The 23,467-nt window shown below is 43.3% G+C and overlaps 1 protein-coding gene across 2 annotated transcripts in view; it reads left to right on the forward strand.

Annotated features, from left to right (window-relative positions):
• The window catches only part of LOC122946004 (bifunctional heparan sulfate N-deacetylase/N-sulfotransferase 4-like), a 754,569-nt gene that overhangs the window by 233,046 nt on the left and 498,056 nt on the right, over positions 1-23,467 (forward strand). The gene's annotated exons all lie outside the window — the stretch shown is intronic.

The raw sequence follows: 23,467 nt of genomic DNA on the forward strand, positions 1-23,467 counted from the left end.
CAGACATAAACACATGGATAAATTTAATTGATAAAGTAAAGAACTATGAAAAAATTCTATATAGACGGAGGGAAAACGAATACCAATGGAGTAGGATATGGGGTGGTTGGAGGTTTGGTTAGCTGAGATCAGGTTGTTTCATATATAGGGGTCATACTATGACGCACCACAAATTGGGAGGGAGGGAGGGGAGGTTTTTTTTTTCTTTTCTATAAATACTATGAAAAGATGAGCGGAATATATTTATATATAACTATTTGGGTCACTAAGAATTGAGAGATTGTAAAAAAATTCTTTTTTTATTGTAAATGTTTTGTAGTTTTCCCAATAAAAAAAAAAAAAAAGAAAATAGTAAAGAAAAAAAAAAAAAGAAAAAAAAGAAAAAAAATTATTAAAAAAAAAAAAAAAAAAAAGGATCAGAAAAGCAGTGAAACCTCAGAGATTGTGTGCCAGTAGTCACTGTATGATGTATGGTATCAATTTTATTGAAAAGATAAAAGACAGTGCCCTGGACCTACTCATCTGTGCTTCATCGCTACTCTCGAACATGGGACATAAATCATAACCAGAGGAACATTTGAGGTCAAAGAGTTGTTTTCCCAGGATTTTTTTTTCTCCCTGGTCCACCTCAAGGTTCAACTTTGTGCTGCTAAGAGTTTTTTTTTTTTTTCCAAAAAGTTGGTGCTACTTGTTGACTGGCTCTAATAACTAAATCCTTCTCTCTACTGTAATGTGTGCTGCGTGTGAAATGTTTTTTTTGGCTATGCCAGTGGGGTGGGGTTGTGTTGTACTATTTGATATCATAACTAAAGAAAAAAATAGAAAAGAAAAAAAAAAAAAAAAAAAATCTATCAATCTGATCTGTGTTTTGTCAAACTCGAGTGCCAGAAAGACAACACACCATTTGACGACCCTGGTCTTTTTGACATATCGACCTGTCTGTACTCCTAATAATCGAATCTCCTACTACCAGCACCTGTCTGGCCTACCCTGCTCCCCTGGTCCCCTGCTTACTGGAGCTGACATTCCCTTGGCTGGCAGAGGAAGTGTCTTGCTGCAGCAGTGCTCTCCCTGAACCGACATCCTCCTCATCTGCCAATCTTGCAAACTTGTTGGGGTCTGTCAAATCAGGGCTAGTCTCCCTGGCACTCTTCCCTCTACCCTGATTTTTTTTTTATGTAATCCAGCTACCTAATCACTTTCCTGATCCTCCATACTACCACCCTCCCCTACATCTACCCCATAGACTGCCTGCTCACTGAGCAGCAAACTCTTTTCTAAACTGTCAACACTTCTCAGTGTGGAAATACAGTATGCTCGTTTAGAGACTGTTTAGAGTCACAAACTTGAAATTAAACACGCGAATGCTCACAAACTCACTTTTTGTCTGCTTTTATAAATTTAACTTCCATACAACTTCAATCCAGACTGCTGTTTTTTCCCTCCAGATTCCAAGAACTGAACTGGCCTCAAAACTGGCTTTTTTACCTCTTCTGATTATACAACCACACCCCTAATTACTTACTTGTGAAACACACTGGAGACTAAATTACTGAGCAAACCAATATGTTATTGTGGCAAAACCAACCTCACCACTGGGTGCTGGAGAAGCCTGGTTGCCAGCCTCTTGCCCCAGGATTATGGGCCCTCTCATCAGCCAATGCTAAACTTAAACCCCATGGCGATTTGACTGTGTTTGGCATCTGAGCGCTGTTCGGATATATTGAGCGCTCAGATCCAAGCCATCTGGGGATAAGTTGAATGTGGGGGGTTCTGTTCAGCTTGATAGGAGTTACAGTTGCAAGAAAAAGTATGTGAACCCTTTGGAATTATATGGATTTCTGCACAAATTGGTCATAAAATGTGATCTGATCTTCATCTAAGTCACAACAATAGACAATCACAGTCTGCTTAAACTAATAACACACAAAGAATTAAATGTTGCTCTGTTTTTATTGAACAAACCATGTATAACATTTGCAGTGCAGGTGGAAAAATTATGTGAACCCCTAGACTAATGACATCTCCAAGAGCTAATTGGATTGAGGTGTCAGCCAACTGGAGTCCAATCAATGAGATGAGATTGGAGGTGTTGGTTACAGCTGCCCTGCCCTATAAAAAACACAAACCAGTTCTGGGTTGTCTTTTCACAAGAAGCATTGTCTGATGTGAATGATGCCTTGCACAAAAGAGCTCTCAGAAGACCTACGATTAAGAATTGTTGACTTGCACAAAACTGGAAAGGGTTATAAAAGTATCTCCAAAAGCCTTGCTGTTCATCAGTCCACGGTAAGACAAATTGTCTATAAATGGAGAAAGTTCAGCACTGCTGCTACTCTCCCTAGGAGTGGTTGCCCTGTAAAGATGACGGCAACAGCACAGCGCAAACTGCTCAATGAGGTGAAGAAAAATCCTAGAGTGTCAACCAAAGACTTACAAAAGTCTCTGGCATATGCTAACATCCCTGTTAGCGAATCTACGATATGTAAAACACTAAACAAGAATGGTTGCTGTACGTTTGCAGTTTGCACAAGAGCACCTGGATGTTCCACAGCAGTACTGGCAAAATATTCTGTGGACAGATGAAACCAAAGTTGAGTTATTTTGAAGAAACACACAACACTATGTGTGGAGAAAAAGAGGAAAAATGAATTCCCAAGTTTATCAAGACATTTTGCAGGAGAACTTAAGGCCATCTGTCCACCAGCTGAAGCTCAACAGAAGCTCAACACCGCAACAGGACAACGACCCAAAGCATAGAAGTAAATCAAGAAACAGAAGATAATACGCCTTCTGGAGTGGCCCAGTCAGAGTCCTGACCTCAACCCGATTGAGATGCTGTGGCATGACCTCAAGAAAGCGATTCACAACAGACATCCCAAGAATATTGCTGAACTAAAACCGTTCTGTAAAGAGGAATGGTCAACAATTACTCCTGACCGTTGTGCACATCTGATCTGCAACTACAGGAAACGTTTGGGTGAAGTTATTGCTGCCAAAGGAGGTTCAACCAGTTATTAAATCCAAGGGTTCACATACTTTTTCTACCTGCACTGTGAATGTTTACATGGCGTGTTCAATAAAAACATGGTAACATTTAATTCTTTGTGTGTTATTAGTTTAAGCAGACTGTGATTGTCTATTGTTGTGACTTAGATGAAGATCAGATAACATTTTATGACCAATTTGTGCAGAAATCCATATCATTCCAAAGGGTTCACATACTTTTACTTGCAACTGTATGTATTTTTGTGTAGTTTTGCTGTTGTTGTGAATAGAGGTATTTTCTGGACCCAGTTGGCTTACCACACCCAGTTAAGCCAATTATCTCACACAGCCTAACTCTGTAAAAACTGGTTTTGGGCAGAAAAGACATGCTTCCTTTGGTTACTAACTTTTGAACCCCTGGTCTAATTTGTGTTATTTTTGGATATGTTAAATGTCTATGTTTTATGCAATAGCTGCAGAGTTAAATATTCTTATGTATTTTATTGTCTTTTGCTACCATGTGGCTAATGAAGTTTTGCCTCTGCCATTGGAGATAAATTGGATTACTTCCCAATTGTCTCCAGGACAGAGGACATTGTGTAATCTGTGTATTCTCCTGCCTGTGATAATTACATTAACCCATTGTGTAAGGTAATTGTATCACAGGCAGAGGGGAGGGTTTTGTGTGGGAGTGTCTGAGTGTATTGTACGTGTTTACTGGTTGTCTTACAAAACCCTGTGGGTGGTACTAATGTGTATATAAGAACAATAAACACACAGCTTTGGCTGTCCACTGCTGGACCTTCAACACAGAGCCTCGTCTCGTTCTTGGGGGGATTCACTGTAGGCTATTAGAGACTGATTGCTAGGAGTGTAAGCCAATTGGGTGTGTTTCCTATTCGTCTGCTAGCAGCTATTCGTGAGGTTTCCGTTCGGAGTGTGGAGCGTTCCCTTGTATGCCGTTCGAGAGTTTGGTGTTCTGTAAGTACCTGTGCCTGTAGCTCTGGAAGGGGAAGATCGCCTAAACGGTTTTAACCCCTTTTATACCTGCGGTGCCGTTACAGTTATAAATGCAAATAATGTACTCACTGTCTACTTTTAGTTGCTATGCAATAAATCTTGCAGCAAAAACAAGTTACAGTATGTAAGCTATACTACACTGCTCTGACTTGCTATAAAGTACGATAAAGTCAGGCACAGACATAATTTAGCAGGCTGTCTTAGTTACATCTTTGAAACAAATGATACATCCCATATGTTATTATAGGGAACATTCAGATATTTTTATAAATATGTCATATCCACTTTTCAGCCTTCTGTTCTCTAGAGCAATGTTTCTCAACTCCAGTCCTCAGGGCTCACCTGTTTTCAGGATTTATTTTATCAATTAGTGTTCGGATTCGGATTTGTGCACTTCGTCCACAGTCTTTTAGATTTGTTGTCCCGATAGTTTTCCCTGTAATAGAATGTATGGGCTCTGCTGAGGCCGCCTGAAGCAGCCTGCCAGTAACATGAGATTATGTGATTCTCATTCATGCACCGTACAGTAGCAGCGCATGCAGAACTGTATTAAGCAACTAATCCGAACCTGGATTCACTGATTGTGCCACAATCCATAACTAATTAGGGCTCGGTTTTGTTGTGTAATACAGTTCTGCATGTGCTGCTGCTTACATTAACGGTGCATGTGTGAGATTCATATAGTCTTGTATGACTGGCGGCCTCTTTCATGCAACCTCAGCAGAGCACATACATTCTATTACAGGTACAGTGATCTGGAACTTATACAATGTGGAAAATAAATCTAAAAGATTTGGATTCGTCCAAAAGAGGACAAATCTGTATCTACCAACACTGGTGTCAATGCACCAGGACTTACCACAGATATTCCTTCTGTGGGATATTCTTAAATCATGAGAGCCATAAGGACTAGAATTGAGGAAGACTGATCTAGAGTGCATACATTTACATAACTATAGATCTTAGCTTCTTGGATCTTTAATACTCAGCTTACCAGTCCCCACCACTACTGTTTGAATGTTTTTCAAGTCCATGCTGGCCTCTACTACCAGTTGCCTTATAAGACACTGCTGCACCCAGCGATCAGATCCTGTCCTGTATCAATTTAGATCATGAAGTAGAGACTGGTTATAGACCAAAGAAGCAGGAGTGGTGAGGAATTGGTAAACTATTACTTATTTTATCTTTTTAATTTTTGTCTTGAGCCATTTTAACCACTTCAGCCCCGCTAGGTGAAACCCCCTTCATGACCAGAGCACTTTTTACACTTCGGCACTACACTACTTTCACCGTTTATCGCTCGGTCATGCAACTTACCACCCAAATGAATTTTACCTCCTTTTCTTCTCACTAATGGAGCTTTCATTTGGTGGTATTTCATTGCTGCTGGCATTTTTACTTTTTTTTGTTATTAATCAAAATGTAACGATTTTTTTGCAAAAAAATGACATTTTTCACTTTCAGCTGTAAAATTTTGCAAAAAAAAAACGACATCCATATATAAATTTTTCGCCATATTTATTGTTCTACATGTCTTTGATAAAAAAAAAATGTTTGGGCAAAAAAAAAATGGTTTGGGTAAAAGTTATAGCATTTACAAACTATGGTACAAAAATGTGAATTTCCGCTTTTTGAAACAGCTCTGACTTTCTGAGCACCTGTCATGTTTCCTGAGGTTCTACAATGCCCAAACAGTAGAAAAACCCCACAAATGACCCCATTTCGGAAAGTAGACACCCTAAGGTATTCGCTGATGGGCATAGTGAGTTCATAGAACTTTTTATTTTTTGTCACAAGTTAGCGGAAAATGATGATGATTTTATTTTTTTTATTTTTTCTTACAAAGTCTCATATTCCACTAACTTGCGACAAAAAATAAAAAATTCTAGGAACTCACCATGCCCCTCACAGAATACCTTGGGGTGTCTTCTTTCCAAAATGGGGTCACTTGTGGGGTAGTTATACTGCCCTGGCAATTTAGGGGCCCAAATGTGTGAGAAGAACTTTGCAATCAAAATGTGTAAAAAATGACCGGTGAAATCCAAAAGGTGCACTTTGGAATATGCGCCCCTTTGCCCACCTTGGCAGCAAAAAAGTGTGACACATCTGGTATCGCCGTACTCAGGAGAAGTTGGGGAATGTGTTTTGGGGTGTCATTTTACATATACCCATGCTGGGTGAGAAAAATATCTTGGTCAAATGCCAACTTTGTATAAAAAAATGGGAAAAGTTGTCTTTTGCCAAGATATTTCTCTCATCCAGCATGGGTATATGTAAAATGACACCCCAAAACACATTCCCCAACTTCTCCTGAGTACGGCGATACCAGATGTGTCACACTTTTTTGCAGCCAAGGTGGGCAAAGGGGCACACATTCCAAAGTGCACCTTTCGGATTTTGCAGGCCACTTTTTACACATTTTGATTGCAAGGTACTTCTCACACATTTGGGCCCCTAAATTGCCAGGGCAGTATAACTACGCCACAAGTGACCCCATTTTGGAAAGAAGACACCCCAAGGTATTCCGTGAGGGGCATGGCGAGTTCCTAGAACTTTTTATTTTTTGTCACAAGTTAGCGGAAAATGATGATGATTTTATTTTTTTTATTTTTTCTTACAAAGTCTCATATTCCACTAACTTGCGACAAAAAATAAAAAATTCTAGGAACTCGCCATGCCCCTCACGGAATACCTTGGGGTGTCTTCTTTCCAAAATGGGGTCACTTGTGGCGTAGTTATACTGCCCTGGCAATTTAGGGGCCCAAATGTGTGAGAAGTACCTTGCAATCAAAATGTGTAAAAAATGGCCTGCGAAATCCGAAAGGTGCCCCTTTGCCCACCTTGGCTGCAAAAAAGTGTCACACACGTGGTATCGCCGTACTCAGGAGAAGTTGGGTAATGTGTTTTGGCGTGTCATTTTACATATACCCATGCTGGGTGAGAGAAATATCTTGGCAAAAGACAACTTTTCCATTTTTTTATACAAAGTTGGCATTTGACCAAGATATTTTTCTCACCCAGCATGGGTATATGTAAAATGACACCCCAAAACACATTCCCCAACTTCTCCTGAGTACGGCGATACCACATGTGTGACACTTTTTTGAAGCCTAGATGCGCAAAGGGGCCCAAATTCCTTTTAGGAGGGCATTTTTAGACATTTGGATCCCAGACTTCTTCTCACACTTTCGGGCCCCTAAAAAGCCAGGGCAGTATAAATACCCCACATGTGACCCCACTTTGGAAAGAAGACACCCCAAGGTATTCAATGAGGGGCCTGGCGAGTTCCTAGAATTTTTTTTTTTTTGCATAAGTTAGCGGATATTGATTTTTTTTTAGTTTTTTTTCTCACAAAGTCTCACTTTCCGCTAACTTAGGACAAAAATTTCAATCTTTCATGGACTCAATATGCCCCTCACGGAATACCTTGGGGTGTCTTCTTTCCGAAATGGGGTCACATGTGGGGTATTTATACTGCCCTGGCTTTTTAGGGGCCCTAAAGCGTGAGAAGAAGTCTGGAATATAAATGTCTAAAAATGTTTACGCATTTGGATTCCGTGAGGGGTATGGTGCGTCCATGTGAGATTTTATTTTTTGACACAAGTTAGTGGAATATGAGACTTTGTAAGAAAAAACAAAAACAAAAACAAACAAAAAATTTCCGCTAACTTGTGCCAAAAAAAATGTCTGAATGGAGCCTTACCAGGGGGGGGGTGATCAATGACAGGGGGGTGATCAATGACAGGGGGGTGATCACCCATATAGACTCCCTGATCACCCCCCTGTCATTGATCACCCCCCCTGTAAGGCTCCATTCAGACATCCGCATGATTTTTTACGGATCCATGGATACATGGATCGGATCCACAGAACGCATGCGGACGTCTGAATGGAGCCTTACAGGGGGGTTATCAATGACAGGGGGTGATCAGGGTAATCAGGGTGATCACCCCCCTGTCACTGATCACCCCCCCTGTAAGGCTCCATTCAGACATCCGCATGATTTTTTACGGATCCATGGATACATGGATCGGATCCACAGAACGCATGCGGACGTCTGAATGGAGCCTTACAGGGGGGTTATCAATGACAGGGGGTGATCAGGGTAATCAGGGTGATCACCCCCCTGTTACTGATCACCCCCCCCTGTAAGGCTCCATTCAGACGTCCGCATGATTTTTACGGATCCATGGATACATGGATCGGATGCACAGAACGCATGCGGACGTCTGAATGGAGCCTTACAGGGGGGTTATCAATGACAGGGGGTGATCAGGGTAATCAGGGTGATCACCCCCCTGTCACTGATCACCCCCCCTGTAAGGCTCCATTCAGACGTCCGCATGATTTTTACGGATCCATGGATACATGGATCGGATCCGTAAAAATCATGCGGACGTCTAAATGGAGCCTTACAGGGGGGTGATCAATGACAGGGGGGTGATCAATGACAGGGGGTGATCAGGGAGTGTATATGGGTGATCACCCGCCTGTCATTGATCACCCCCCTGTAAGGCTCCATTCAGACGTCCGTATGCTTTTTGCGGATCCGATCCATGTATCCGTGGATCCGTAAAAATCATACGGACGTCTGAACGGAGCCTGACAGGGGGGTGATCAATGACAGGGCGGTGATCAATGACAGGGGGGTGATCAGGGAGTTTATATGGGGTGATCATGGGTGATCAGGGGTTTATAAGGGGTTAATAAGTGACGGGGGGGGCTGTAGTGTAGTGTAGTGTGGTGTTTGGTGGGACTGTACTGACCTACCTGAGTCCTCTGGTGGTCGATCCTAACAAAAGGGACCACCAGAGGACCAGGTAGGAGGTATATTAGACGCTGTTATGAAAACAGCGTCTAATATACCTGTTAGGGGTTAAAAAATTCGGATCTCCAGCCTGCCAGCGAGCGATCGCCGCTGGCAGGCTGGAGATCCACTCGCTTACCTTCCGTTCTCTCGCGTCTCGCGAGAAGACGCGTATATGCGTCCAGGAGGAGTAAAGCAACCACCTCCCGGACGCATATCTGCGTACAGCGGTCGGGAGGTGGTTAAAACAATCCCTTTAAATGTCACTGTTCATAGAATGTATTTACATATTTCTCACAATGATTCTGGACCCTTTCTGAGCACACCCATCTCTGATCACTCACTTTTGGGAATTTGCAAATGTGTATTTTTGGCAATACTCTATAACAAAAAAAAACTAAAAACGGTCCATGTTCAATCCTATAAGCATCTAATTAAAAGTAGAAACAGAAGCCAAGCTTACTCTCAGTCAGCCATTAGGATCTCTAAAAGCATGTTCTTTTGTCAAATAAACAAAAAGTTTAATATCCTGCGATAGGAGTAGTACATGAAAATTCACTTAGCTTGTTCTGTCAGAAGATTAAACATTTAGCAAATCAATGCATTTATGCAAAAATATGCACATTAGGTCACAATGTTGTCTTTGTTCAGCATTTTTCCTGCTGTGCATACATTCATTTGGAAGTGTTGCTGCTTATGCATTTACAGATAAACATGTTTATATATACATTGTACCTAAAGAATTTAGCAGTTTCAATAAATTATTGGTACATAGCCTTATCTAAATAATAATATAAATATTTTTCCAGGCTAAGAACTTTCAAATTATACATTTAATTACTTGAAGTATGTTAACATATGAGAGTTACATCCAAAATATGCATTTTAGATATTTAGAATAAGTGTATTCTCATATTTGCCACAATGTTAATCTTATTTCTACTTGCAGTATGCAATATAAAGTACTTTCCATAATAGGTAGAGATTATCAAATCAGTTTCCACAGTTTGAAGTTCATGGTTATTATAAGGTGTTTGTTGTGACCGACAAACTGAGTAATTTTAGATTTGCTAGTGGTAAAAGGAGAAAAAAGACATACTTACATATTACATCAAAAAGGCTTCTTTCATTGCATATCTGAGAGAGAGAGAGAGTTTAAAGATATGAGCCTAATGATGATTATAAAAGATGTGTACTTAAGTGAGCCTCCTGAACATAAGTGAAAGGGTCTTATATAGTAAACAGTGAGCTTTCTGAATTTACTTGCAGTTACTATTGTAATGATTCAGCTGTGAGATTCTATTTGGTTAGAATAAATTCAACCCAAGTTCATAGTGCCCCATTTGCCCATTATAATCTCATATGACACCCTAGGACTGTAATCAACCCCCATTCAAGCTTTGTAATAGCAAAAAACTCTAGTAATATCAAAGTCACAGTGACATTTACAGTAAACAGCCTGTTTAATAAGGCTATTTTCACATCTGCATTTTTGCATATTGATAATACAACCTGTTATGAATGGATCCGGTTGTATTATCTCTAAAATAGCAATGACGGATCTGTCTCTAAAACTATTGTAAGTCAATGGGGGATTTTTATGTCAGAGAAAACAGATCCGTCCCCATTGAATTACATTGTGAGCCATGACAGATCCAACTTGCAGGACGCACTGAGAAACACTGCTTCCAGCGATTTTGTGTGCATCATGGGAACGCAATGAAACAGAACCGAATGCATTCTGGTGCACTCCATTCCCTTTAGTTCAGTTTTGTACCTATTGACAATGAATGGGGACAAAACTGAAGTGTTTCCCCCTGCTATAGTGGAAAGGGAAAGTGCAGATGCAGGGGCATAACTACCATAGCGGCAGACCATGCGACTGCTATGGGGCCCAGGAACAACTTTTAGCAAATGAGTCTGTGGAAAAAATGGCCCAAGATCATTGAAAGGGGTTTAGGTGGAAACCCTTCTGTCCTTTGTGGGGGGCCTGGTTTAATCCTTGCTATGGGGCCCTTATTTCTTTATAATGTGCAGATATGAAAGTAGCTTAACACAAAACTCTCAAATTTTATTGCTATTAAAATTGACAAAAATGAGGCAGATGCTTACCAGCATTTATGCACACACATTGGTATCAGTGGAACCAATGGCTTGTTGTTAACTTAATTTTTAAAATAATCTTTGGGAGAAAAAAAAAATATTATATATATATATATATATATATATATATATTAGAATTCATCCCAAATTTCCTGCAGTTCATTTATAGCAAATCAAATATGCTCCAATTGTTCTGAAAATTGATTTATAACATACTCTGGAGGGAGAGAGTGACAGAGTTTCTCTTGTTTTCTGGGCAATATATATGTGTTGTCTGGGGGGTACTCTTTCTCGTTATGGAGAGTGCCTAGTATGCATAGTATGTGTACAGAATATTGTAGGTCAGGCAATGCTCATCTGGGTTTCTCAGAATGATATTCAAATTAGGTTTTAAATTAGCCAAGCCTATCTGATGCTAGTAAATATTATAAGATGTGCTAATTTTCATATTTTTCACAGAAATCCAAAGGTGCGTTGTCTGACTTAAAATAGCCCTAGAAATTAGAAAATATTTATTTCAGACAAATCGAGAGAGATCAACACACAAAAAACATATGCAATTCTTCTTTATAAAAGAATTTAAAAAAGCTAAATGAAAAAGCTGAAAAGCCTTTTAAATAGTCATCCTTGCAAAACTAGGAAAAAAGTCAATCAGCCTCACTTCTGCAAATTCTGCTCTTCTAGGACAAAAACACTTCATCAGAGCAAACAGACAGAAACAGCTTTTATAGTTGAAAGGCCTTAGGAGGACATCTGGGTATTATTTGTATTAAGGAGACCAGTTAATATATGTGATGACTATTGCAGGCTAGGCAAAGATATGTAAATTAGCTCACATGACAAAAATAGATAACAAAAAATCATTCTGATGCCAGCTGATGTTAGACATAGTAATTAGCATATATTATTTCCCAGAAACCAAGAAGAGCATTGCCTAGCATACAATAGTCATCACATATACTAAGTAGTCACCATACTAGAAATTGTTCCCAAAATATATATTTGGTCACTACATTTATTAATTTAAATATAGGGCTAAAAGCACATCACTAAAAGAATAATGCATTCACTTAACGCTCCAATATATAGGTACATAATAAGCTACCACTGAGGAAGGGGATATTTTAACCCTGAAACGCATCTGGTCAGACCCCCCATCTGAATGTGAGTGCACTACAAGTAACCAGTGAAGGACCATTGCCAAAAAACTTATTGTGAAATTCCACGGGAGAAGGTGAGAGTGAGCTGGAGCCTGGATTTGAACCGGCGGGCCCACATGAAACAATCCACCGATGCGGTAAACGAACATCCTGGAAGACAAAGGGAAAGTATCCCATTAGAGTCCACAGGACGGCAGAGGTCTTCAAAAACTGTTAAGACTGTTCCGACTGTAGAGTGATCACTAATTTCATTATTCACCTCTAGCAGGACGCCGCTAGGTTCAGTGACAGCGGGACGCCGCTGTATTCAGTCAAAGTACTGTCACTTTAGATGCACCTGCGGTTTTGGCACTGACCTGCCGTATAGGTTGCAATATTTCATGGTTGAAGCAACGGAGACTATTTGTTGATCTTTGTGCATGACTTTGATTATCGGAATGGACATATAACAATGAAATAACTTGCGACTGTTTGTGGCTGTCAGCCGCCTTGATACATTTGGTTACATCCGATTCTCTTTGCTGCAACAAACTCATCATTATTGGAGACACTAGACCTACGCTGCTATACAGAGCCTTGGCCCAAAACACTAACGCTGCTATATATGACACATGCTGCTATATTTATTGTATTGTATTGTTATTTTATCGATTTGATGTTTTAATCCTACCTTATTTATCCAAATAGGAGGTCAGCTGATTCATTTAGTTTATCGTATATCCTGTATATTGTGAATTACCTACATACTGGTGTTATATACTGTATTTTAATTATACAGCTTATTATATACCTATATATTGGAGCGTTAAGTGAGTATTATCCTTTTAGTGACGTGCTTTTAGCCCAATATTTCAATTAATAAATGTAGTGACCAAATTTCCTCAGGTGTGCCCAGTCTCTATATATTTTTATATATATCTATCTATATATATATATATATATATATATATATATATATATATCAAGCAAAAAAAAAAAGGCAGCACTCCAAATGGTGAAGAAAAGTGGACGATTTATTCACCCAACCAGCAGCAATGTTTCAGCTCTCACAATAGAGCCTTTATCCAGCTGAGATAAAGGCTCCATTGTGAGAGCTGAAACGTTGCTGCTGGTTGGGTGAATAAATCGTCCACTTTTCTTCACCATTTGGAGTGCTGCCTTCTTTTTTTGCTTTTTGTCTACATTTGGGACCTTGGTCTCCGGTCCCCCAGGAGGATTTTTTGAACCCCCATACAAGTTTGTGTGCTGCTTCTTTTTTTCTTCATTCTATATATATATATATATATATATATATTGTCCTTATTTGAGTAGTGGGGTGACACTACTTGACTGCGAGCACCCTGGTTGGTGACTAGTAGCCCTGTGCGTCCTACTATCCTATATTTTCAATAAAAAATTGTTCCCACCTAGTGTTCCCTCAAGGCCTCTCAGTTAGAAAGGCCAATTCTGTCTGCTTTGCTCCGATAAAGGGCTTTTTGTCTTTGAAAATGTGTAGATGTGAGACTGGCTTAGGTGTTATCCTAGCTATGTTAGGAAGCCTATATAAAAGGCTGAATGATGATTAGATGGCTATGATGTAGGTGTAAAAAAAATCTGCCTTTTTAACCATTTTAGAGAGTAAGCTGATTTGTACTTTTGTCCTACAGATTGGTGATAGTTTCTGAAATGGGGGATAACATAAGATGTCATGCAGCTCTAAATCCCTCAAAACCCCCATTTCAGAAACTGTAACTTCAAGTCTGCTGGAAGAATACATTCTAACTATATATAATACATCAAGTGGACTTGTTAACAGTAACCACACTAATACCCAATAATCCAATCTCTATATTTGTCTCCTGTTTCACTGACCCATAGTCTGTCCAATGGGTATAAAGAAAAAATTGATCTAGAAGAAACACAAGAGGCTGCAGAGGAAAAAAGAGGATTATAGGACTTCAAAACAACAGAATAAACAATGAACATTTTTATAGTAAAGAAACTGGGCACTCTCAAGATATTAGAACCATACAGAAATGTATTGACCTTGTGAACAACATTAAAAACAACAGTAAAAAGGATAATACCCACTTGTAAAGATGGCTATAAATACTCGACAATAAATAGCATGTATTCTATTAACTGAATAAATCGGTGGCATATATGACTGTCTAGTCTGGATAGTGCACCAGTATATTAGACCCAAATGAAAAACAAATAAAGGCATAAGGTTATATAATGCTTTAAATCGATGAATAAATATTCGCATAAATAGCAGCAATATTCGTATTGTTTCCGAATATAAAATACTTGCAGGGAACGTAGTAGCTACAATTATCGTATAGCTCACTCCCTTCTGACACAAAGTAATCCCAAAATAGAATAATGCCAACAATGTTCGTAATGTCCTGAAATAAGTCCAGTACAATAGTAGTTGGGGGCAACGTTGATTGTTTTATGTCCCACACTGGAAGGTTGTAAACCAGCAAGATGTAGCGGCGTCCCGCTATGTATTCACACCAGTGGCATCCCACTGGAATATTAACTTTACAATTTTAATAAATGTTCTGCCGGAAAAGTTTGAAAAAAGTCTTAACGTATTGCTTTTCTCACCACAAAGTCGCTCTACTGATTATTTATGTGTAGAAACCAGTATTATCCGAGCGATAGTAGTTTTCACTTCCCATGCTGGTAAATGTTTGCTGCAAACTGTGGTCTTTCGAGATCTCTTTCTCATTTACCCTTTATGCGGTGATGAACAAAATATGCTGTGACAGTCCGCCAATATCTTCCAATTTCCAGTGTTCAAAGGTTCGGGGTCCTGTCTTAGCTAGACGCGTTTCGGGGGAATTTAATCGCCCCTTCCTCAGTGAGGAACACCCGAGCATCGCGGTGCTCAAGTGAAAATGGTGTTTGGCCAAGCATGATCGCCCAACACTAATAAAGATCCCAAAGTACAAACGCATGTGATCACATGGGATTCCCATCTTAAAGACACTACTAGTCTAATTTAACATTTACAAGATCTCTAATGGGAGAAAGACTAAAAGTGGGAGGCATTAAATTGGATCATATTGTATTTGAATATACCACACAATAAGGGGATTGAAGCAGCAGAAACATTGTTAGAGAATTTTTTTTAGAATTAGACATTAGATTCATAATGACTAGGGATGAGCGAACTCGAACTGTATAGTTCGGGTTTGTACCGAATTTTGGGGTGTCCGTGACACGGACCCGAACCCGGACATTTTCGTAAAAGTTCGGGTTCGGTGTTCGTCGCTTTCTTGGCGCTTTTGTGACGCTTTCTTGGCACTTTTTGAAAGGCTGCAAAGCAGCCAATCAACAAGCGTCATACTACTTGCCCCAAGAGGCCGTCACAGCCATGCCTACTATTGGCATGGCTGTGATTGGCCAGAGCACCATGTGACCCAGCCTCTATTTAAGCTGGAGTCACATAGCGCCGCCCGTCACTCTGCTCTGAATAGCATAGGGAGAGGTTGCGGCTGCGACAGTAGGGCGAGTTTAGGCAGATTAACTCCTCCAAAGGACTTGATTAATCGATCGATCTGCAGCTGTGCATCATTGAGCTGCTGAAATTCAATTGCTCACTGTTTTTAGGCTGCCCAGACCGTTTGTCAGTCACTTTTTTCTGGGGTGATCGGCGGCCATTTTGTGTCTTGTGGTGCGCCAGCACAAGCTGCGACCAAGTGCATTTAACCCTCAATGGTGTGGTTGTTTTTTGGCTAAAGCCTACATCAGGGTGAAGCTGTCACACCAAGTGCATTTAACCAGCAATAGTCTGTTTATTTTTTGGCCATATACTACATCAGGGGCAAGCTGCGCCCGTCACCAAGTGCATTTAACCCTCAGTAGTGTGGTTGGTCAAGCTATCACACCAAGTGCATTTAACCAGCAATAGTCTGTTCATTTTTTGGCCATATACTAAATCAGGGGCAAGCTGCGCCCGTCACCAAGTGCATTTAACCAGCAATAGTCTGTTCATTTTTTGGCCATGTACTACATCAGGGGCAAGCTGCGCCCATCACCAAGTGCATTTAACCCTCAGTAGTGTGGTTGGTCAAGCTGTGACACCAAGTGCATTTAACCAGCAATAGTCTGTTCATTTTTTGGCCATATACTACATCAGGGGCAAGCTGCGCCCGTCACCAAGTGCATTTAACCCTCAGTAGTGTGGTTGGTCAAGCTGTCACACCAAGTGCATTTAACCAGCAATAGTCTGTTCATTTTTTGGCCATATACTACATCAGGGGCAAGCTGCGCCTGTCACCAAGTGCATTTAACCCTCAATGGTGTGGTTGTTTTTTGGCTAAAGCCTACATCAGGGTGAAGCTGTCACACCAAGTGCATTTAACCAGCAATAGTCTGTTCATTTTTTGGCCATATACTAAATCAGGGGCAAGCTGCGCCCGTCACCAAGTGCATTTAACCAGCAATAGTCTGTTCATTTTTTGGCCATATACTACATCAGGGGCAAGCTGCGCCCGTCACCAAGTGCATTTAACCCTCAGTAGTGTGGTTGGTCAAGCTGTCACACCAAGTGCATTTAACCAGCAATAGTGTGGTTATTTTTTGGCCATATCCCAGTCTAATTCTGTCACTAAATCCATACCGGTCACCCAGCGCCTAAATACTAGGCCTCAAATCTATATCCCGCTAAATCTGTCGTTACCGCTGTACTGTTGTGGCTGGGCAAGTTATTTAGTGTCCGTCAAAGCACATTTTTTGTTCAGGGTTGAAATACAATTCCCAATTTAGCAATTTCATAATTTAGTGGTTTCTGCTATATCAGAGCTATTTGAAATCTATCCCTAAAAGGGTATATAATATTCAAGGTGCACATAGGGTCATTCAGAATAACTTCACACACACGCTACTGTGCATTTCCAAGTCTAATTCTGTGAGTAAATCCATACCGGTCACCCAGCGCCTAAATACTAGGCCTCAAATTTATATCCCGCTAAATCTCTCGTTACCGCTGTCCTGTTGTGGATGGGAAAGTTATTTAGTGTCCGTCAAAGCACATTTTTTGTTCTGGGTTGAAATACAATTCCCAATTTAGCAATTTCATAATTTAGTGGTTTCTGCTATATCAGAGCTATTTGAAATCTATCCCTAAAAGAGTATATAATATTCAAGGTGCACATAGGGTCATTCAGAATAACTTCACACACACGCTACTGTGCATTTCCAAGTCTAATTCTGTGAGTAAATCCATACCGGTCACCCAGCGCCTAAATACTAGGCCTCAAATTTATATCCCGCTAAATCTCTCGTTACCGCTGTCCTGTTGTGGATGGGAAAGTTATTTAGTGTCCGTCAAAGCACATTTTTTGTTCTGGGTTGAAATACAATTCCCAATTTAGCAATTTCATAATTTAGTGGTTTCTGCTATATCAGAGCTATTTGAAATCTATCCCTAAAAGGGTATATAATATTCAAGGTGCACATAGGGTCATTCAGAATAACTTCACACACACGCTACTGTGCATTTCCAAGTCTAATTCTGTCACTAAATCCATACCGGTCACCCAGCGCCTAAATACTAGGCCTCAAATTTATATCCCGCTGAATTTGAATACAATACATTGGGCCAAATAATATTTTTGTTGTTGTGGTGAACCATAACAATGAGGAAAACATCTAGTAAGGGACGCGGACGTGGACATGGTCGTGGTGGTGTTAGTGGACCCTCTGGTGCTGGGAGAGGACGTGGCCGTTCTGCCACATCCACACGTCCTAGTGTACCAACTACCTCAGGTCCCAGTAGCCGCCAGAATTTACAGCGATATATGGTGGGGCCCAATGCCGTTCTAAGGATGGTAAGGCCTGAGCAGGTACAGGCATTAGTCAATTGGGTGGCCGACAGTGAGTCCAGCACGTTCACATTATCTCCCACCCAGTCTTCTGCAGAAAGCGCACAGATGGCGCCTGAAAACCAACCCCATCAGTCTGTCACATCACCCCCATGCATACCAGGGAAACTGTCTCAGCCTCAAGTTATGCAGCAGTCTCTTATGCTGTTTGAAGACTCCGCTGGCAGGGTTTCCCAAGGGCATCCACCTAGCCCTTCCCCAGCGGTGAAAGACATAGAATGCACTGACGCACAACCACTTATGTTTCCTGATGATGAGGACATGGGAATACCACCTCAGCACGTCTCTGATGATGACGAAACACAGGTGCCAACTGCTGCGTCTTTCTGCAGTGTGAACAGGAGGTCAGGGATCAAGACTGGGTGGAAGACGATGCAGGGGACGATGAGGTCCTAGACCCCACATGGAATGAAGGTCGTGCCACTGACTTTCACAGTTCGGAGGAAGAGGCAGTGGTGAGACCGAGCCAACAGCGTAGCAAAAGAGGGAGCAGTGGGCAAAAGCAGAACACCCGCCGCCAAGAGACTCCGCCTGCTACTGACCGCCGCCATCTGGGACCGAGCACCCCAAAGGCAGCTTCAAGGAGTTCCCTGGCATGGCACTTCTTCAAACAATGTGCTGACGACAAGACCCGAGTGGTTTGCACGCTGTGCCATCAGAGCCTGAAGCGAGGCATTAACGTTCTGAACCTGAGCACAACCTGCATGACCAGGCACCTGCATGCAAAGCATGAACTGCAGTGGAGTAAACACCTTAAAACCAAGGAAGTCACTCAGGCTCCCCCTGCTACCTCTTCTGCTGCTGCCGCCTCGGCCTCTTCTGCTGCTGCCGCCTCGGCCTCTTCCTCCTCCTCTGGAGGAACGTTGGCACCTGCCGCCCAGCAAACAGGGGATGTACCACCAACACCACCACCACCACCTCCGTCACCAAGCGTCTCAACCATGTCACACGCCAGCGTTCAGCTCTCCATCTCATAAACATTTGAGAGAAAGCGTAAATTCCCACCTAGCCACCCTCGATCCCTGGCCCTGAATGCCAGCATTTCTAAACTACTGGCCTATGAAATGCTGTCATTTAGGCTGGTGGACACAGACAGCTTCAAACAGCTCATGTCGCTTGCTGTCCCACAGTATGTTGTTCCCAGCCGCCACTACTTCTCCAAGAGAGCCGTGCCTTCCCTGCACAACCAAGTATCCGATAAAATCAAGTGTGCACTGCGCAACGCCATCTGTAGCAAGGTCCACCTAACCACAGATACGTGGACCAGTAAGCACGGCCAGGGACGCTATATCTCCCTAACTGCACACTGGTTAAATGTAGTGGCAGCTGGGCCCCAGGCGGAGAGCTGTTTGGCGCACGTCCTTCCGCCGCCAAGGATCGCAGGGCAACATTCTTTGCCTCCTGTTGCCACCTCCTCCTTCTCGGCTTCCTCCTCCTCTTCTTCCACCTGCTCATCCAGTCAGCCACACACCTTCACCACCAACTTCAGCACAGCCCGGGGTAAACGTCAGCAGGCCATTCTGAAACTCATATGTTTGGGGGACAGGCCCCACACCGCACAGGAGTTGTGGCGGGGTATAGAACAACAGACCGACGAGTGGTTGCTGCCGGTGAGCCTCAAGCCCGGCCTGGTGGTGTGTGATAATGGGCGAAATCTCGTTGCAGCTCTGGGACTAGCCAATTTGATGCACATCCCTTGCTTGGCGCATGTGCTGAATTTGGTGGTGCAGAAGTTCATTCACAACTACCCCGACATGTCAGAGCTGCTGCATAAAGTGCGGGCCGTCTGTTCGCGCTTCCGGCGTTCACATCCTGCTGCTGCTCGCCTGTCTGCGCTACAGCGTAACTTCGGCCTTCCCGCTCACCGCCTCATATGCGACGTGCCCACCAGGTGGAACTCCACCTTGCACATGCTGGACAGACTGTGCGAGCAGCAGCAGGCCATAGTGGAGTTTCAGCTGCAGCACGCACGGGTCAGTCGCACTACAGAACAGCACCACTTCACCACCAATGACTGGGCCTCCATGCGAGACCTGTGTGCCCTGTTGCGCTGTTTCGAGTACTCCACCAACATGGCCAGTGGCGATGACGCCGTTATCAGCGTTACAATACCACTTCTATGTCTCCTTGAGAAAACACTTAGGGCGATGATGGAAGAGGAGGTGGCCCAGGAGGGGAGGAGGAGGAGGAGGAGTAGGAAGAGGGGTCATTTTTAGCACTTTCAGGCCAGTTTCTTCGAAGTGACTCAGAGGGAGGTTTTTGGCAACAGCAGAGGCCAGGTACAAATGTGGCCAGCCAGGGCCCACTACTGGAGGACGAGGAGGACGAGGAGGAGGTGGAGGAGGATGAGGATGAAGCATGGTCACAGCGGGGTGGCACCCAACGCAGCTCGGGTCCATCACTGGTGCGTGGCTGGGGGGAAAGGCAGGACGATGACGATACGCCTCCCACAGAGGACAGCTTGTCCTTACCCCTGGGCAGCCTGGCACACATGAGCGACTACATGCTGCAGTGCCTGCGCAACGACAGCAGAGTTGCCCACATTTTAACCTGTGCGGACTACTGGGTTGCCACCCTGCTGGATCCACGCTACAAAGACAATGTGCCCACCTTACTTCCTGCACTGGAGCGTGATAGGAAGATGCGCGAGTACAAGCGCACGTTGGTAGACGCGCTACTGAGAGCATTCCCAAATGTCACAGGGGAACAAGTGGAAGCCCAAGGCCAAGGCAAAGGAGGAGCAAGAGGTCGCCAAGGCAGCTGTGTCACGGCCAGCTCCTCTGAGGGCAAGGTTAGCATGGCAGAGATTTGGAAAAGTTTTGTCAACACGCCACAGCTAACTGCACCACCACCTGATATGCAACGTGTTAGCAGGAGGCAACATTTCACTAACATGGTGGAACAGTACGTGTGCACACCCCTCCACGTACTGACTGATGGTTCGGCCCCATTCAACTTCTGGGTCTCTAAATTGTCCACGTGGCCAGAGCTAGCCTTTTATGCCTTGGAGGTGCTGGCCTGCCCGGCAGCCAGCGTTTTGTCTGAACGTGTATTCAGCACGGCAGGGGGCGTCATTACAGACAAACGCAGCCGCCTGTCTACAGCCAATGTGGACAAGCTGACGTTCATAAAAATGAACCAGGCATGGATCCCACAGGACCTGTCCGTCCCTTGTCCAGATTAGACATTAACTACCTCCCCTTAACCATATATTATTGGACTCCAGGGCACTTCCTCATTCATTCCTATTTTTATTTTCATTTTACCATTATATTGCGAGGCTACCCAAAGTTGAATGAACCTCTCCTCTGTCTGGGTGCCAGGGCCTAATTATATGCCAATGGACTGTTCCAATGTTGGGTGACGTGAAGCCTGATTCTCTGCTATGACATGCAGACTAATTCTCTGCTGACATGAAGCCAGATCCTCTGTTACGGGACCTCTCTCCTCTGCCTGGGTGCTGGGCCTAAATATCTGACAATGGACTGTTGCAGTGGTGGCTGACGTGAAGCCTGATTTTCTGCTATGACATGCGGACTGATTCTCTGCTGACATGAAGCCAGATTGTCTGTTACGGGACCTCTCTCCTCTGCCTGGGTGCTGGGCCTAAATATATGCCAATGGACTGTTGCAGTGGTGGCTGACGTGAAGCCTCATTCTCTGCTATGACATGCAGACTAATTCTCTGCTGACATGAAGCCAGATTGTCTGTTACGGGACCTCTCTCCTCTGCCTGGGTCCTGGGCCTAAATTTATGACAATGGACTGTTGCAGTGGTGGGTGACGTGAAGCCTGATTCTCTGCTATGACATGCAGACTGATTCTCTGCTGACATGAAGCCAGATTGTCTGTTATGGGACCTCTCTCCTCTGCCTGGGTGCTGGGCCTAAATATATGCCAATGGACTGTTGCAGTGGTGGCTGACGTGAAGCCTCATTCTCTGCTATGACATGCAGACTAATTCTCTGCTGACATGAAGACAGATTGTCTGTTACGGGACCTCTCTCCTCTGCCTGGGTGCTGGGCCTAAATATATGCCAATGGACTGTTGCAGTGGTGGCTGACGTGAAGCCTCATTCTCTGCTATGACATGCAGACTAATTCTCTGCTGACATGAAGCCAGATTGTCTGTTACGGGACCTCTCTCCTCTGCCTGGGTGCTGGGCCTAAATTTATGACAATGGACTGTTGCAGTGGTGGGTGACGTGAAGCCTGATTCTCTGCTATGACATGCAGACTGATTCTCTGCTGACATGAAGCCAGATTGTCTGTTACGGGACCTCTCTCCTCTGCCTGGGTGCTGGGCCTAAATATATGCCAATGGACTGTTGCAGTGGTGGCTGACGTGAAGCCTCATTCTCTGCTATGACATGCAGACTAATTCTCTGCTGACATGAAGCCAGATTGTCTGTTACGGGACCTCTCTCCTCTGCCTGGGTGCTGGGCCTAAATTTATGACAATGGACTGTTGCAGTGGTGGGTGACGTGAAGCCTAATTCTCTGCTATGACATGCAGACTGATTCTCTGCTGACATGAAGCCAGATTGTCTGTTACGGGACCTCTCTCCTCTGCCTGGGTGCTGGGCCTAAATTTATGACAATGGACTGTTGCAGTGGTGGCTGACGTGAAGCCTGATTCTCTGCTATGACATGCAGACTGATTCTCTGCTGACATGAAGCCAGATCCTCTGTTACGGGACCTCTCTCCTCTGCCTGGGTGCTGGGCCTAAATTTATGAAAATGGACTGTTGCAGTGGTGGGTGACGTGAAGCCTGATTCTCTGCTATGACATGAAGACTGATTCTCTGCTGACATGAAGCCAGATTCTCTGTTACGGGACCTCTCTCCTCTGCCTGGGTGCTGGGCCTAAATTTATGACAATGGACTGTTGCAGTGGTGGCTGACGTGAAGCCTGATTCTCTGCTATGACATGCAGACTGATTCTCTGCTGACATGAAGCCAGATTGTCTGTTACAGGACCTCTCTCCTCTGCCTGGGTGCTGGGCCTAAATTTATGAAAATGGACTGTTGCAGTGGTGGGTGACGTGAAGCCTGATTCTCTGCTATGACATGCAGACTGATTCTCTGCTGACATGAAGCCAGATCCTCTGTTACGGGACCTCTCTCCTCTGCCTGGGTGCTGGGCCTAAATTTATGAAAATGGACTGTTGCAGTGGTGGGTGACGTGAAGCCTGATTCTCTGCTATGACATGAAGACTGATTCTCTGCTGACATGAAGCCAGATTCTCTGTTACGGGACCTCTCTCCTCTGCCTGGGTGCCGGGGCCTAAATATCTGAGAATGGACTGTTCCAGTGGTGGGTGACGGGAAGCCAGATTCTCTGCTATGGGACCTCTCTCCAATTGATTTTGGTTAATTTTTATTTATTTAATTTTTATTTTAATTCATTTCCCTATCCACATTTGTTTGCAGGGGATTTACCTACATGTTGCTGCCTTTTGCAGCCCTCTAGCCCTTTCCTGGGCTGTTTTACAGCCGTTTTAGTGCCGAAA

Source organism: Bufo gargarizans, chromosome 1 (assembly GCF_014858855.1).
Source record: "Bufo gargarizans isolate SCDJY-AF-19 chromosome 1, ASM1485885v1, whole genome shotgun sequence".
NCBI lineage: Eukaryota > Metazoa > Chordata > Amphibia > Anura > Bufonidae > Bufo > Bufo gargarizans.